General features: G+C 49.1%; 1 protein-coding gene across 1 annotated transcript in view; it reads right to left on the bottom strand.

Annotated features, from left to right (window-relative positions):
• TENM4 (teneurin transmembrane protein 4) overlaps nt 1-15,909 on the bottom strand; it is a 747,207-nt gene that overhangs the window by 602,856 nt on the left and 128,442 nt on the right.

Genomic DNA, 15,909 nt, shown 5'->3' with positions numbered 1-15,909 from the left:
CCCCAGGAAGAAGGAGGGGCTGGTCTTTCCCCAGTCTGGTTCAGTTACCTCACCTGCAGAATAAGGAGACCAGGCTGGCCAATCCCAGAGATCACTTTTAACTTAAAAAGATGAGGCTAAGGAAAAGTGAAGGAAACATATATTTGAGTCCCTATCATGTGACAATGAGTCTGTACTGTTGAGCTGGTAACATCTACGGATATTCTCTCAGGAGCCTCTTAACCACCCTGGGAGATTTTCCAGGCCAGAAAACCGTAACTCAGGGAGGTTCAGAGATCCACCCAAGACCTGCTACGGTCATTTTCGTTAACGCTCCTCGCATTTTTGCCGTAGGGATGTCTCACCTCTTCTATCGTTTTACTAATTTGTCCAAATTGCTTCACATTTTTTGCTTAACTTTATTTTTAAAGGATGTCTTTAAAAGTTTGTGCTGCATTTTATTCCTGCCCCTTCTCTCTAAGGCCCGCTGAAAGGCAGTCTTTCAACTCAGTTGGATTCCAGAATAGCAAGACAGTCGCTAATAACTTCAAGGAATTTTTAGTCACCACCATTCTATATAAAAAAATCTCCATGAAGTCATAGGTTTGAAGTGTTGTTTTTAAATTTTTTTTCTAACATCCATTAAAATAAATAACTTTGGAAGTTTGGAATGCTCACGTATGCACTTTCCAGGGGTGCCTCTACTTTATCTTGGGAAGGCTGGTTTAGGGTCCCTCGCTATGATGCAGCCAGACTTTGGAACATAATTCTGTCCTATTTCAAAGCTGAAACGTCAAAAACATCTAATGCTTACTGAACACCAAGAAAGTTGCCTGAAGTCACACAGCCAGGAACGGAAGAAACTGCGACTTGGGCCCCCATGTGCCCACTTCCAACCCTGGCTCTGTGAACATTTTCAGTTTCTTCTCTGGCCTTCCTTGGAAACTCAGTGTGCAATTCTGCGGCATCAGGCCACCAACCAAGTTCTGTTTCCAAGTGGAGGCAGGGTCATCCTGTTCTGTTAGGTCGCCAGCTTTCCCACACAGTGCCTGCATTGTGTCAATTCATATTTAAGTTCCCAAAAGGGCACTTTGGTAAGACGCTGCATAATTTCTAAAACCAAGCTTGGAAAATGTGAAGCGAATGTGATCCTTTATTCAAAGATCCAAGATAGTAACCAAGGAAATAGAAAGGGCTGGTAACATAACATCTTGGAATGCCACTGTCCCTGCAAATGAGTATAAGATCCCAGCCGAGGGAGGGAAAGGCAGAGAAAGTGGCAAAGCGGGCTTACTGGACACGGATCGAAGCTGCTGTTGGGTGTTGAATGTCTTTCTAAGCTTCTGTTTCCTGTCATCTGGTTTACAATTAATTGGCATGAATTTTTTATGACCAGAGAGCAAAGAGACTCAAAGGCCTGCAGAACGGGCTCAGACTTTCTTTCTGGGAGGGTTCCCTCATTTCTCATGAACACAAGCAACCAAGCTGTGCAGTCACAGGAAAGTACAACGATCTTTCATTCTTGGTCCCACACCTCTTCCATGAAGTCTTCTCCCACCAGCCCGAGTCAGAATGAGTCGCCCCTCCCTTGGGTTTCCTTCTGGCAACACTTTAATTACAGTCTCTGTTACAGTGGTTATTGTTTTCTCTTCTACAGTATTATTTTTTCTGTTTACCCAAATACATTAAATATGATCAAAACTCATCCATCACTAGCAATATGACTTTAGACAGGTTTCCTTCTAAAACTTGTTGTATATAGACCCCCATGCACATTCACAAACATGTACATCCAGACACTTTATAAAATGGAATCCTATTACATGCACTCATTTTAATCCTTTTTAAATGCACAATTAACCTCTATCGATGTATATATAGGCGTTTTCATTTTTTCACTAGTGAAATACTCCAATATTTTTGTACATGTATCTCTGTGTGGTTGCTTGATAGTATACTTAGACTATATTTATTTTGAAAGAGAGAGAGAGAGAGAGAGAGAGAGAGAGAGAGAGAGAGACAGAACGAACACACAAGGGGAGGGGCAGAGAGAGAGGGAAAGAGAGAATCCCAAGCAGGCTCTGCACTCCCAGCACAGAGCCCAACGTGGAGCTCAATCCCATGAACCGTGAGATCATGACGTGAGCTGAAATCAAGAGCCAGATGCTTAACAGGGTAAGCCACTGAGGCGCCCCTAAAGATTTTATTTTTAAGTCATCTCGACACCCAGTGTGGGACTCAGACTCATGACCCCGATATCAAGAGTCGCACAGTCCACTGACTAAGCCAGCCAGGTGCCCCTGTATTGCTCAACAGTTTAAAAAAATTTGTAACTGCCCCCCTACAAAAGACTATCACTGTCAGTTTCTACCAGCAGCATAGGGACATGCTAATCCTTCATGACCTCATCAGTTTTAGCATTAACATGCTTTTTTAGCTTTGTCAGTGTGATAGTCAAATGGAGCCTTGGTATCTTAATCGCTTCTTTTGGATATCAGTGGAACAAATGCCTCTATGTTTCTTGGCTAGTTTCAAGCCTTCTTTTAGGAGCTGCATGTTCACAATCCTTTGCCCATTGCTTGGTTGGGTGTTAACCTCTTTCTTGTTTGGTACCCAAGAGCTTACCGTTGGTCTTTTGCCTTGACTATGACTTTTAGCTTTCTTCCAGCATGTTCAATCATGGTGCACAGTGCTACCAGGTACTGTTGCCCCAACAGAAACCTGGAGGCCCGTCCTGACACCTCCCTGCGTGTTCTCCCCACAGATGACCAGTCACCAAGTCCTATCTGTCCTACTTCCTAAGTAGACCTTGAATCTGTTCCTGTTCATTTTTCTCACTCTCCAGCACCACAAACTTTGCCAAGCCCCCATCACCTCTCATCTGGTCTTTTGTCATGGCCTCCTAACGGTGCCCACAGCCTCTCCTCCACTTCTCTCACCATCCAGAAACAAGAAGGATTTGTTTTTTAAGGAGAATCAGATTGTCCCCACTGCTTAAAGCTCTTTGACAGCTTCCTTTCTCACTAAAGATCAAGTCCAAAGTCCAGAATGTGCACCTGTGCCTGCAGAGGCTGATTCTGGGACCCAGTTTCCACAGGGCTTGGGTCTCCTGATACATCCATCTCCCCTTAAGGCTCTGTGCTTTGTCACACTGGCTTCCCTTCTGGTCCTCAAATGGGTCATTCTTCTTCCCAGTCCAAGGCCCTGGATGTGCCATTCCATCTGCCTGAAAAGTTGTTTGCTCTCCTCTTTGCTGGCTAATCCAAACTTATCCTTCAGGCCTCTCAGCTTAAACACCACCTCCTCAGAGAAGCCCTGAACCCCCCACACTAAGTGAGCTCCTCTGGCTATTTACCGGAGTTTTCCTTTGAGGCGTATCTTCCGAGGTACTCTGTGGTGGGGAAGAGGGCACTGAGTGTCCAGGCCCTACCCACGGGGAGGGCTGGGTTTCCCACTGTATCCACATGGACTTGAGGCCTGAGTGGGTCGTGACCTGCAAGGGAAGGGTGCCCATGAGTCACAAAGCAGGGCTGGCGAGGGCACAGGACAATGCCTCCTCTCTGGCAGTCCCTGCTCACAAGGTGCCAGCAACTCTGAGGCTCAGAGATGCTCCTTGATCTCCACGTATCTCCTCTTCAGACGCAGGAGCTGATTTCAAAACATCCTGTTGACCCAAGCAGAGCCGGCCTCATTGCCACCAGCTGTCGGGAGTGAGGAGGTGCCCTCCCCTGAGGACCGGGCTGTTTCCAGCTTCATCATTGTTGGCGTGCAGATTTTTTCCCCCTGGACTTCTGCTGCTGCTGAGGTCCCCAAAATATGTTCACTTTAGCTTTCTTCTGGGTATTTCGGAGTCAAAGATTTTCTCCTTTTTCACTCTCTCAGTTAGATTTTAGTGTGTGTGTGTGTGTGTGTGTGTGTGTGTGTGATCACAGAAATGAAGCATTTCAGGTATGAAGCAATTTAGGATGAGAAAATTGTCCTCTAGCCACAAGGCCTTGGCCCTAATGCCCTAACAACCTACCATGGCCTGGCAGGCTCAAGAGTGAAATCCTGATGCATTAACTGGCCTTCCAAGGACCAGCTGTGTCCCCATCTGGGTGGCCTCACCACAGCTGTCTCATCTGCAGGTGCCCCCAGCCAGGGACGCTCTACATCAAGTTGCTCTCAGAGTGAGGTGGTTTTCTGGGTTGTGCAAGAGATCATAATGGTTTTATTATTTACCTAAAAGCATGCGAAGTCCAATAAGAATCCAAGATGCAGATACCACTGCATCTTTTCAACAGGGCTCATGGAGCCATGTGAGAGAGTCTTTTTAGTTTTCTTAAATGTTTATTTTTGAGAGAGAGAGAGAGAGAGAGCATGAGCAAGGGAGGGACAGAGAGACAGGGAGACAGAGGATCTGAAGCAGGTTCCATGTTAACAGCGCAGAGCCCGACTCGGGGCTCAAACCCGTGAACCGCAAGATCATGACCTGAGCCAAAGTTGGAAGCTTAACCAGCTGAGCCACCCAGTCGCCTGGCCTGTTTTAATTTTTACAAACCAAGCAAGTCAGCTCTCCCTGAAACATCAACTTTTCCACGCAGCAGCAGCTTCATGTTCCCCCTTTCATTCAACAAAGCAATTCCTGATGCTTACTCTGTGTGTCAGACCCAGACTGGAGTTGGTGGCCAGAAAGGCTTTCAGAGACAACATGGGCCTGACCCATGTTCGAATCCCCGCTCTGACTCAGAGTTGTGTGACACACAGAAAGCCACCTAACCTGCCTGAGCTTTGGCTTCCTCATCTGCAAAACAGAGATCCTTATCCAGGCGCTGTGAGAATTCTATGCAATAGTGTTTCTCAAACCCCCAGCAGAGGCCTGTGAGTTGGCCCCAGCCAGCACTCACTGCTTTTATAATTTCGACAACTACTGATAGTCAGTTAGACACGTTCCCTGCACTAAATGGTACAAGTGTTGTCATTAGGATGGGGGGAGTCTGTAATCTCAGCAGGACCCACATAGGAAGGGCTCCATTTTTGTGGGATGGGACTGGGCAAGGCAGGCTTCAAGCTAGACTCAAGAGCACAGTGTTTGCAAAACAAAGAGGTCCACGCAAGGGGTGTGAAATGCGGGAAGCACAAGCAGCAGGAGAAGTAAAATCTCTGGGAACACAGGCGCTAGCAAGCATGCAGGGTCGGAACTTGGAAAGCCTCGTGGACCAGGTTCCAGCAACAGGACCGTCCATCACTGGTTTTTAAGCTGGGCAATCACAGGGCCAGATGTGTCCTTGAGATCACGCACTCTGGCTGCAGGGAATATGGATGGGAGGGGTGAGGCTAGGAATGAGGCAAGAGCAGGGAAAGCCAGAGCAGCAGCTGATCCAGGCCCAAGGGGAGGATCCCCGACTTCATTTATGAGGCTACTAGTCACGCCTTGCCCGGTTGCCACAGCAGCCTGATTGCAGTGGCCCAGCGACCAGAGGCTGTGGGCCTGGCTGCTCTGGAGCTGCCCTGAGGAACATGTAAAACCATCCACCCCCAAACAACCGGCTCCTTTCTGACTCAGCTGGGACGGTAGGGCCTGGGATTCAGGCTTTCCAGTCCCTGTGCCATCTCCCAGCCCATGCCTGCAGGTGACTGAGCTGCTGCCCAGGCTCCCTTAGTCACATTCATTCAGTTCCAGTCGGTTACATGATTTGTGTGTGTGGACCCACGCTCAGATTTGAGGGTAGTGTGAGATTGCAACAGACAAGGTCATGGGCCCAAGAGGATTAGAGTCAAGGACACAGGTCTGCACCGTAACCCAAAGCTGAACGCTGAGTGTTCAAGGGAGGGCCAGCGACAGTGCTGTGGGCACCAAAGACATGGAGCTGTGGATTCTCCTTGGTGGCATCAGAAAAGCTTCGTGGAAAAGGCAGTACTTGCCTGGACCCTGGAGACCGAGAAGGCAGCTGATGGACAAAGGGTGGGTGAGGGGCATCCCAGGCTGAGGCAAGGCGGGTGTAGTGACAGTGGAGATGCCTTCTGTGGCTGGACCACAGAGGGTGAAGAGCAGGCGACAGGAGGCAAAAAGGCAGGAGGGGGGCAGAGGCCCTGCTGGACGAGGCCCGATGCCACTTTCTACCTTCTTCCCTAAGTCCCGGGAACTATGGCCACATAAGAAAGAACAAAGCAGTAACCATTATTAGGCACCACTATACATCTGGCACAGTGAATTTTATAATCATCCTGGGCGGTATATATATCATCATCGTCATCTCCATTTTACAACTGAAGAAACTAAGGCTCAGAGAAACCACATGACCCGCTTAAGGCTGCGGAGGCAGGGATAGAGCCCAAATATCTGAATCCGAGCTCAACGATCCTTCCTTTACACAACAGCAGCTCCCTAAATAATGAGGGCAGATGCTTGATACGCTTCAAACAGCCAGGGAAACACAGTCAGCATCATCGCCACCACCACCCCTGTCACGGAGTCCAAGTTTTATCCCATAAAGGACAACGTGTACCAGATGCGCCTCTTTGTCGCACAATCTTACAAGGTTCCTGAGCACGTATGTTTAATTAAAATCAACCACTACCACTGACTGCCGATGGTCACGTTCCTTCCCATCCGTGTTCGTAATAACCTTTACAACAACCCTATAAAGCAGGTTTTACTTCCCCACTTTTATAGCTGAGGACGTGGAGGCTTAGAAAGGCAAAGTGATTTGCCCCAGTTACTCGGAGCAGCAGAGGAAGAACCAGAAGTCTGTGTTTTGGCACCGGGACTTACCTGCCGTCCTCCAACTTAACGTGTTAAGAGCTCAACCTTTACCTCCCAAGGGTCCTCCTCTGCTGGTCCCCATCTCAGTGAGTGATGTCACTCTACCCCAGCAACACAAGCTACAAACCTAAGCCACCCTTTGATACCCCTCCCCTTCACAACACCCCCATATTAACCCATCATGGACCCCTGCCAATTCTAACCCTCCCATTCATCCCTTTCTCACCATCCCTGCCTCTACTACCCTAGTGGAGTCATCTCTCACCTGAGCTGCTGCGGGAGCCCCCCCCCAGCCGGCCTTCCGGTATCCTGGGTTCATAGGAGATATGAACACTTCCCGGCTTCCGGGCCCACAGAGCCTGGCTCCTGCTGGAAGCTCTGCTTCCTCTCACCAAATGTCCTGCCCCTTTCATTTCTCAAACACCCCACTGTCTGTCCTGTTTCAGAGCATTTACACAGGCTGTTTCTTCTATCGCCACTCCCAGCTTCACAGGCCTGTCTTTCACATCTTAGCTCAAATAGCACTTCCTCCGGGAAGCCTTCCCAGACCCCCAGTCTAGGTCGGCAGGTACACAGCAGGACAGTTGTGCCTGTGGTTAAAATACGGAAACACTTCCCTACCGGTTGCTGTGTAGTTGGCGACCCGAGCCACTGGGTGCCTCCCACTGTGACCTGAGCTCTTGCCCAGAACCCAACAGCCCTCCCCACAAACCGGAGGATAAGGGATGTGTGGCAAATGGAAGGCCCCCAGGCCCTTGCTCGGCCCCATGGCAGAGGGCCGTTCTGACCAGCCTGTGCATGTGCAGTCGGGTGGCTAAATATTTTGAATGCTACCTCTGCTCTTGATCCTGTATTCCTCATGGTTCATAGTTACGGGTTTATCTGGGTGACTATTTAGAGTCATGAACTCTGGGAGGGCAAGAAGCACAAAAGTGAGCTTTACCACGTTGAGGCTCATCCCAGAAGACCTGAGTGATGGGGGAGTTAAATGAATGGACAGCTATTTCCCCTGCCTTTCTGGCTGCACCTGCTCAGCTTTTCCGACAACTTCAGGCATTGAGCAATGAAGAAGCCAGGCATCAAGGTGGGCAGAGCGGCCAAGGAGGGGTTCCCTGTCCTGTCAAGGTGAGGTCATGGTCTCTGCACCCTACAGATACTTGGGAGGTGGGAAAAAGGCACAGTCTTTCTGGGTTTGACTCTTCCCTGCTCGTGAGCCACTCTACCCATCTCAAGCCCATTTCCTGGTCTTTATCAATCAGGCAACACCTGAGTCCAAAAGGCCACCTTTTCTCATGGTTGTTATCACAAGACTCTCAGCAATTTCCCCCACTTCACCCCTCACTCTCTCGGATTCTCCTCGTGCACAAAGCATGGTCATAGAAGGTACATCTGGTCATGTCTTTCTTCTGTGGCTTCTCCTCAAGATGCATTCAAACCCACATCCAGGTTTATAAGGTCTTCATCTCTGGGCCCTGTCTGTCTGTCCCTCTAACCTCACCATCTGCTTCTATTCTTTTTTTTTTTTTTTTTTTTTTAGTTTTTTAATGTTTATTTTTGAGAGAGAGACAGAGAGAGACAGAGCATGAGCGGGGGAGGGGCAGAGAGCGAGGGAGATACAGAATCTGAAGCAGGCTCCAGGCTCTGAGCTGTCGGCACAAAGCCTGACACGGGACTCGAACCCATGAACTGCGAGATCACGACCTGAGCCAAAGTCAGACACTTTACCGACTGAGCCACGCAAGCGCCCCATCTGCTTCTCTTCTGCTTCTCTTCTATTTCCTCCATCAACACACACTTTCTCCTGCCACAGGGCATTTGCACCTGCTATCCCAATTTCTGGAACTTGCCCCAGCTCATTTCCATCTACATTCTAGATTTTAGCTTACAAGGCATATACTTTGAAAGGCCTTTGCTGCCTAACCCTGGTCGATAGCTCCTCCTATCATCCACTGCTCTTGCTTTGTTGTATCTACTCAGCATGACTGAACTAGTTCTTCAATGTCTGACTTGAATAGAGGCCCCGTGTGGGCAGAGAGCATGTCATCTTGTCCACTGCTCTATCTATCCTCCCTGCTCAGCCCCCCGGGTTCCTGACACAAAGGCTCCAGCAATACTTGACAAACGAATAATCACTGTGATGAGGCTGTGAGCTTGGACCTTTCTCATCTGTCTCTAGGGTCAAAGCTGAAATGTAAATTCCAACGGCCACCATAGAGATTTCGGGAATCAGCCAATTAATTTACCTCTGTTCTGATGTGTGGAAAGGGTCTGAGAATACAGCAGTGCAGCTCCCTAAGGGACCAGACTGAATTCTTAGGAGATCACCTGAACCGTTAAAAACATAAATAAATAAACAAATGACTAGAAAGGAAGGAAGAAGTAGTCAAAGTCTCAGGGAAAAAATGCTGGTCAGGAATGGGCGAGGAAAAAAAAAAACCAAAAAAACATCTAAAGCTTCCCCTTCACATGAAAAGGCAGCCCCTGAGTAAGGGAAGCACTGGGCCATGCTGTTCCAGGAAATGGGCACCAGAATGGATGCACTCTTGTCCCTCCTCTGACCCTGACAAACTGTGCGGCCCTCAGTCAGGCATTTGCCCTCTCTGCACCTCTGCTTCCCTCCCTGCAAAACAGCAAGAAGCACCCAGGACCTCCAGATCTGGATTCTCACACAAGGATCTGCGAGGAAAACTGGAGTGGGGCGGGCAGAAGCTGTGATGCACGCAGGCCCAGAGATCAGGGCACTGTAGCACTCCCCAGTGCAAGAGGCCTCAGGGCAGGGGGCCGGGTGTCGGAGGGAGCCCCCCCACCCCCTCTCCTCCAGCCTGCTCCAGGGTACTCGCTGCTCTGACATCTTCAGCCTCCAACAAATTGGGGGATGGTTTTCTGATGTAACAACGTCACCCAGCCTGCACGGGGCAGAGGGAATGGCCCTCTGAAGCTGCTATGAGTGCAGAAACAGAGCGAGCTGGATGGAGGGGCAGAAGGCACTCCTCCATGGAGGGGCCTGATACTTGTGGATTCCAGAGTCCCAGGGTTCAGGTGGTCTGGAGATCACTTTAAAAAAAAGGGTCTTAGCCTTTTGTGTCTCTCAGACCCCTTTGGTAAGTTTCTTGAAACTTGCAGACCCTTTCTCAGAAAAATGTTTCCAAAATGCATAAAAAAATCCATAGGATTATAGCAGAAACCAATTATATTAAGATGGTTATAAAAAGTTAAAATGATACATTTGTGATACGGTAATATTTTTATTTGCTTTTGAAGTCAAGATTTATAACAAATCTAGTGGCTGGTCTAATAACTCTCATAACCTTGAAGTAGTAATGAGTGGAAATGATATTCTGAGGTATCTCCAACAACTATAATGGGATACAAAAATATCAGATTCCTCCTGGTAATGGAGTCCCAGAGACTTCTAATGCCATTGTGGCTTATTGCCTATATTCACAATGGGGGAAAATGCTAACTTTTTTCCCAGCCATGTGTTTACATTAATAACCTCTGATTTAGGGCGCTGACCTGACTTTACAGAGGATGAAACTGGAGCCCCTAAAGGGGCAGAGACGTGCACAGAGATACCCAGCGAATGAGAGCTAAAACCAACCTCTAACACAGGCCACCTGCTATGCTCTGCCCATCCTGCCGAGCCACCACCCAAGCGTATGATTCTCGAAACCCATTACGCAGGACTGTCATTTCCCTTCTCTCAGCCTTGCTTTCCTCGTCTGTAAAATGGGAACAACTGCACCCACGGCTAGAGCCTGCTGTGAGGACAGGATGAGAAAATGAACAGGAAACAGCCCTGTTTATCTGGATTGTGCTCTGCATCTGTATAGATGAATAACACGTGAGTGATTATTATACATTGCCTCCCAGGAAATTGAAGGATATGAATCTTGGGTTTCAGTGAGAGGTTAGGTCCAGGCTGGCAAACCCAAATGCTTATAGGGATCAGTAATAAAGAGGGGTGGGGACTATGGCCAACTCAGAAATTCATGCCCTTCTGAAAGGGACACCAGGGGATGAGGCATGCAAGAAGGTGGGCCTACAGTTGCCAAATCTGAGTTTCTAGGAGAGGGTGGAAACCCCTGTTTTCGGCAAAATGTCCTGGGTTTTATATTAAATGTCTTGATAATTAAAACAGGATGTGAGCCCCAAAACAGGTCTATAGCCTAACTGTCTGCAGCCTCTGGGTTTACAGGTAGCAGAGTTCTACAGCCTAGGGAAGGAGACGAAACAGGTCAGTGTTTCTCCCACAGGCCAAGAGGGCCCCCACTCTGTACCAGCCCCGGAGGTGAGATGGTACCTGTGCAGGTGGGCATTCTTCCTAGGGCAACCGAGGTCCCCCAGACAGAGACAGCTGGTCCTAGAATTGTGCTTCCCACACCTTGCTGCTGTGAGCCTGCCTTGTTTTATTAATAACCCTGGATCGTGCCCACAGCACATCAAGGTAAACAGAGATGTTTCCCCAGGCAGGCAATGCAGGCAATTCTAAGAGATGAAGAAACAGGCTTCCAAATATAAACAGGAAGATAAGATAAATAGACGGAGATTCAAGTCTGCTTCCCTCTCCCTAACAGGCTGTGAGTCACAGGTTTGGAGAGTCGTGGAAGGGACCTTTGTTTGGAGGATGGGGAAATAAGCCCAGACGAGGGAAAAGACTTGCCAAGGGTCATATTCATTGTGTGCATGCGTCTGATTTCTAACAGCGTTGGTTTCCTCACCTGAAAACCCTAACAGAGCCACCCACCGCTTCCTGAAGGCTTCATGTTCTTTCTCATGCTGTGCCTCCTTCACTCAGCCTTCTCCAACTTGATCTTCAAGGGCAACTCGAGTCTGCCTTTGGCGACCTGCCCTGACTCCTCCTTCTGTGCCTCCGTCAGCCACGGCGCATGCCACAAAGGACGGTCACTGCTGGTCTAGGCGTCTGCCCAGCTAGCCGGGAGCTTCAGAGGGCACAGCCCTGCCTTCTCCATCTCTGCCTGCTCAGAGCCCAGCTTGGCAACTGGGAGTGCCCTGCAAACCTCTGCTAAACCAAGCAGTGAACAGTGCGGTGTCGATCCCTTTTATGGAAGCACAAGGAGGTTGCAAATAAAGACTACTATGGCTGAGCTCACCAAACACCATCTTGATAGCAAGTTGACATGCCAGATGGGTCTGAGTCTGATAAAACAAAGACTTTGGCCTATGTCACCAAAGACCAGCCAAAACAAGGGTGAGGAAAGAACGTCGTTTCTTTGACAATCCTTCTTGTGAGCAAAAGGGGGAGGCAAGCTAAGTAGCCATGGAGAATCCAGTACGTGCTAGGCTCCCTACTGGACACCGATGGCCTTGTTAACTCCCAGGAGCTTTAGAAGTAGGTGATGTACCTATTTTACAGGTGTGGGATGAGGAAGGTGAGGTCCATCCGTGGCAGGAAGGAGAGAAGACAGGACCAAAGCCAATCCACACATCTTCAGACTTTCTTCCCATTCTATCCAAGTCACCACTGTCATTAGCAATGAACTTCTTTTACCCTGCTCACTCTAAACCATTGCTTGTTCCAGGCAGGGGGTGGAATTTTAAATAAATGATTTCCCCACTCGTACGCCTAGGCCTGATATTCTAGACTTGCTCCTGCCATAAGGCAGGGGGCTTGAGAGGAGGGGTCATTGTGGGGTCTCTCTGGTGCTCTCTGGGAAAAGCATTAAAATGCACAAGGCAGAAGAGAAGCCCAAAGCCTCCCCCAACCCCCAGTCACTATAGCCATGGAGTGGGTAGGAGGGAAAGCGTTCTGTTCAGCTTGCTTCAGATTTTATTTTTAAAATGTTATTTACATTTATGTGTTACCCCCATAAAACCGTGGTTTACCGAGTGCCTGCTTGGAGACAGAAGTCCTCAGGCTAATATGTTCCTCAGCCTACTAGTACTAGCTCAAATAGCGGTAAGATGGGACATGAGAAGGGGTTTGGGAATGTCACGAACACAACAGAAACCATTCTGATGGCCAAGTGTATACACTGGGCATCTCTAGATTCCAATTAGACAAGATCCCACATCCAAGATTGAATTCCCTGGCGTCATAAATGTTTGACGTAGGTGCTTGGGGTAAGAACATGACGTCCCACGCCCACCTAACTGCTCTGACTCGGTGCCCGTGCCTGGACCTCACGGGGCTTCTGGGATGACAGTGAAATTCAGCGATATAGGGCAAGTGGCCAGCACATGGTCTGGCACCCTCCCCACCCTGTTCCCCACCATTTTCACTTCAGGGCTTCCGGGTGCTGAGTGCTGGAGGCAGCTGAGGCATGGGGGGTGGGAAATATAGTAGACGTACTATTTATTTCCTCGGGCTCACCTCCATTGGACCTTTCAATCCTACTTTGTCGATTGGGCTAATATTTTACAAGCCTACAATATGTAGTTTTTTACGAGCCCGTAAAAATCTTCAGAGTGAAATCAAATTCACCTGCCATCCTCTCGCTTGAAGATGAAAGCCCAACAGTGGAGCCTATCCTCCCGGGTTCCCCATAATCACACTGGCCTAACTCCCCCTACACAGTGTGCTCTCTGTGCCCTCTGCTCAAGTCAGCTTGCCCTTCTCTGTGTTCTGCTCATTCCTGCCTCTGTACCTTTTCTCTGTACCGTTCCTCTTCTGGAATAACCCAAACCCTTCCTGCTCCCCAGCCCACCTGTGAGAAGCATTCCTTGCAACTCTGGCTTCTGCTCCACACCGCCCCACCCCCCACCCCCCTTTAGAATCCTGCGATGCTCAGAGTAGCGGCCATCATTTGTATTCTTTCCTTCCCTAGGACCGTTTTCCCTGCGGCAGAGCTCTGAGTGAGTTTCTGAACCTTTCCAGGTCTCCACATCCTCTTAGAAGAAGAGTTCCTTCAAGGCAGGGCAGACGCATACCCTTACCCTGCTGTCCTCACGTTAGAAATTCCTCCCATTCTTTTTTTTTTTAATTTAAAAAAAAATTTTTTTTAATGTTTACTTATTTTTGAGACAGAGAGAGACAGAGCATGAACAGGGGAGGGTCAGAGAGAGAGAGGGAGACACAGAATCTGAAACAGGCTCCGGGCTCCGTGCTGTCAGCACAGAGCCCGATGCGGGGCTCGAACTCACGGACCGCAAGATCATGACCTGAGCCGAAGTCGGCCGCCCAACCGACTGAGCCACCCAGGTGCCCCTAGAAATTCCTCCCATTCTTTAAAGGTCACAGTGAGTGCTCCCTCCTCCAGGAAGTTTTCCTTGGTCCATCAAGCTACTCTTGGTATCTCCCAACTATGGCTTCCCACAGCACTCCACCTGAATCTTTCTGGGACCCAGATCACTTCCTGCCATGTAGTCACTTTTGTGACTGGGAGCCCATGAGGGCAGGGGCCATGTCCTGTTCACTGTCATCTCCCTGGCACCCAGCACAGGCCTTGACCTAGAGTGGGATTTCAGTAAACATATGCGGAATAATAATAATAGCAGCAGCCGGTAACATGTATATCACACTGGCTGCGTGTTAGGCATTATTGCAAATGCTTTATATATATTAGCTTATTTAAAGCTTTACATAGATTAGCTTACTTAACGCTCCCGGCCTCCCTAGAGGGTACATCCCGCAAGCAGCTTGAATTCAGGCTACGTGCCTCCGGCAACCATGATCCTAACCGCTGAGCAACACCACCTCTGAGTTCATTCATCTTTATGTAGCTGGCACCCAGCAAAGAACCAGGCAGTCAGCAAGGGCTCGGTTAGCAAGTGCTCCCAACACCCCTTCGTTGGAAGGCTGCCACCAGGCATGGTGAGACACAAGACGGAAAGAGCACCTGGCAGAGTGGACACGATCCCTGCCAAGCCTGCCACAAGCACATCTGAAGTGGGCTGTTTGCCTTCTCTTCGTGACAGGCACTCCCCACCCCCACCCCACACAGCTTTCTCTGCCAGGGCAAGCAAATTCATTCTCAGCAATGAGCCCACACTTACAGGCTGTGTGCTGCTACCCTCGGGACTGGCTGCCACCTATTTCTGTATTCATGATGGCTTTCACACAATTTGTCTTCCAGAAGACCCCATCCTTAGCCACTATCAGTACGCATCCATTTGTGTGGCTGCTGGGCTCCTTGACCAAAACCAGAAGGCGAGGAAGTAGACCCCACATAATCCTTTTCTGACTTCGGTTATTTTTATAACCATAAGGCCCTATTCATATATGAGAGGTTAACTTTTTCAACTATTACAAAATGGGGAGGTTTCTGGTGTTTTAGAATACGATTCCAAAGCCAAGGGAGATTAATCCTTTGGCTTATTTATTCCTAGACCCTGTGCAAAGGGAACAGGGCTCCAGACGCATGAGGGAAACCCCAGTTGATGGTTCTGAAGCTACTGGCCCAGGTCTCTTTGCCTCAGTTCTGCACCACAAAGCACGGTAGACTATATGCACCGGACCCTCCCTCCCTACCAAAATATATCCCACGTAATGCCTTCCAAAAGGATAATCCTCTGCTAAATCCTACACAATCATTTCCAGTGTCCGTTGGTAACAGACATCAGGAAGCCAGCAAACTTGCCTTCACTCAAAATACGTTTGCTAATAACCCTTGCACAGAAAGAGCTTCATTCCTGCCGATATCGAGGCTTTGGGAATCAGGCTCCTAACAAATTTCCTTTGGCTTTGTTTCACATAATCCCGCTTCTGTCTGCTTCATGCTCTTCTCTAAATGTGTTGGGTCCCAGTGGGCCATTGTCCTCCATGAATGATGGCTTCAGGCTCGAAAAATGGCCCTCCATCTATCATTGTGGGGCTCCAGTGGCAACAACAGGGGCTCCTCTGTTTCTCTCCACAAGCAAGCAGAGTGATGGCCCTGCCTTGGACCCCCCTCCCCCACTGTCTTAGGTGGGGCAGCAACACTCTGGGCGCTCTGGGGAGGCGAGGAAAGGCTGAGCCATTTCCACTTTCCATGTGAAGCCCTTCTGGCCTGTGGAGACCCCACTTAGGTTCTCTTCCCCCACAGTGGCCAATCCCTGCAATCATCCATCCTCTACTCTGCAGCCCGAGTCTTTCTTCCAACCATGTCATCCATCACCCTGTTGAGTTCTGAGAATCTAATGAGGTAATCATGCCAAGAGTGTTTTGCAAATACAGAATGGGCTGAGCAGTTAAGGGCACTGACTTCACAGTCAGGAAAACCCGGGGTCGAATCTGACTTGCCACT

Source organism: Prionailurus viverrinus, chromosome D1, assembly GCF_022837055.1.
Source record: "Prionailurus viverrinus isolate Anna chromosome D1, UM_Priviv_1.0, whole genome shotgun sequence".
NCBI classification, from domain to species: Eukaryota; Metazoa; Chordata; class Mammalia; order Carnivora; family Felidae; genus Prionailurus; species Prionailurus viverrinus.
The sequence above is the reverse complement of the archived record's forward strand: the minus strand, read 5'-3'. Positions and strand labels throughout refer to the sequence as shown.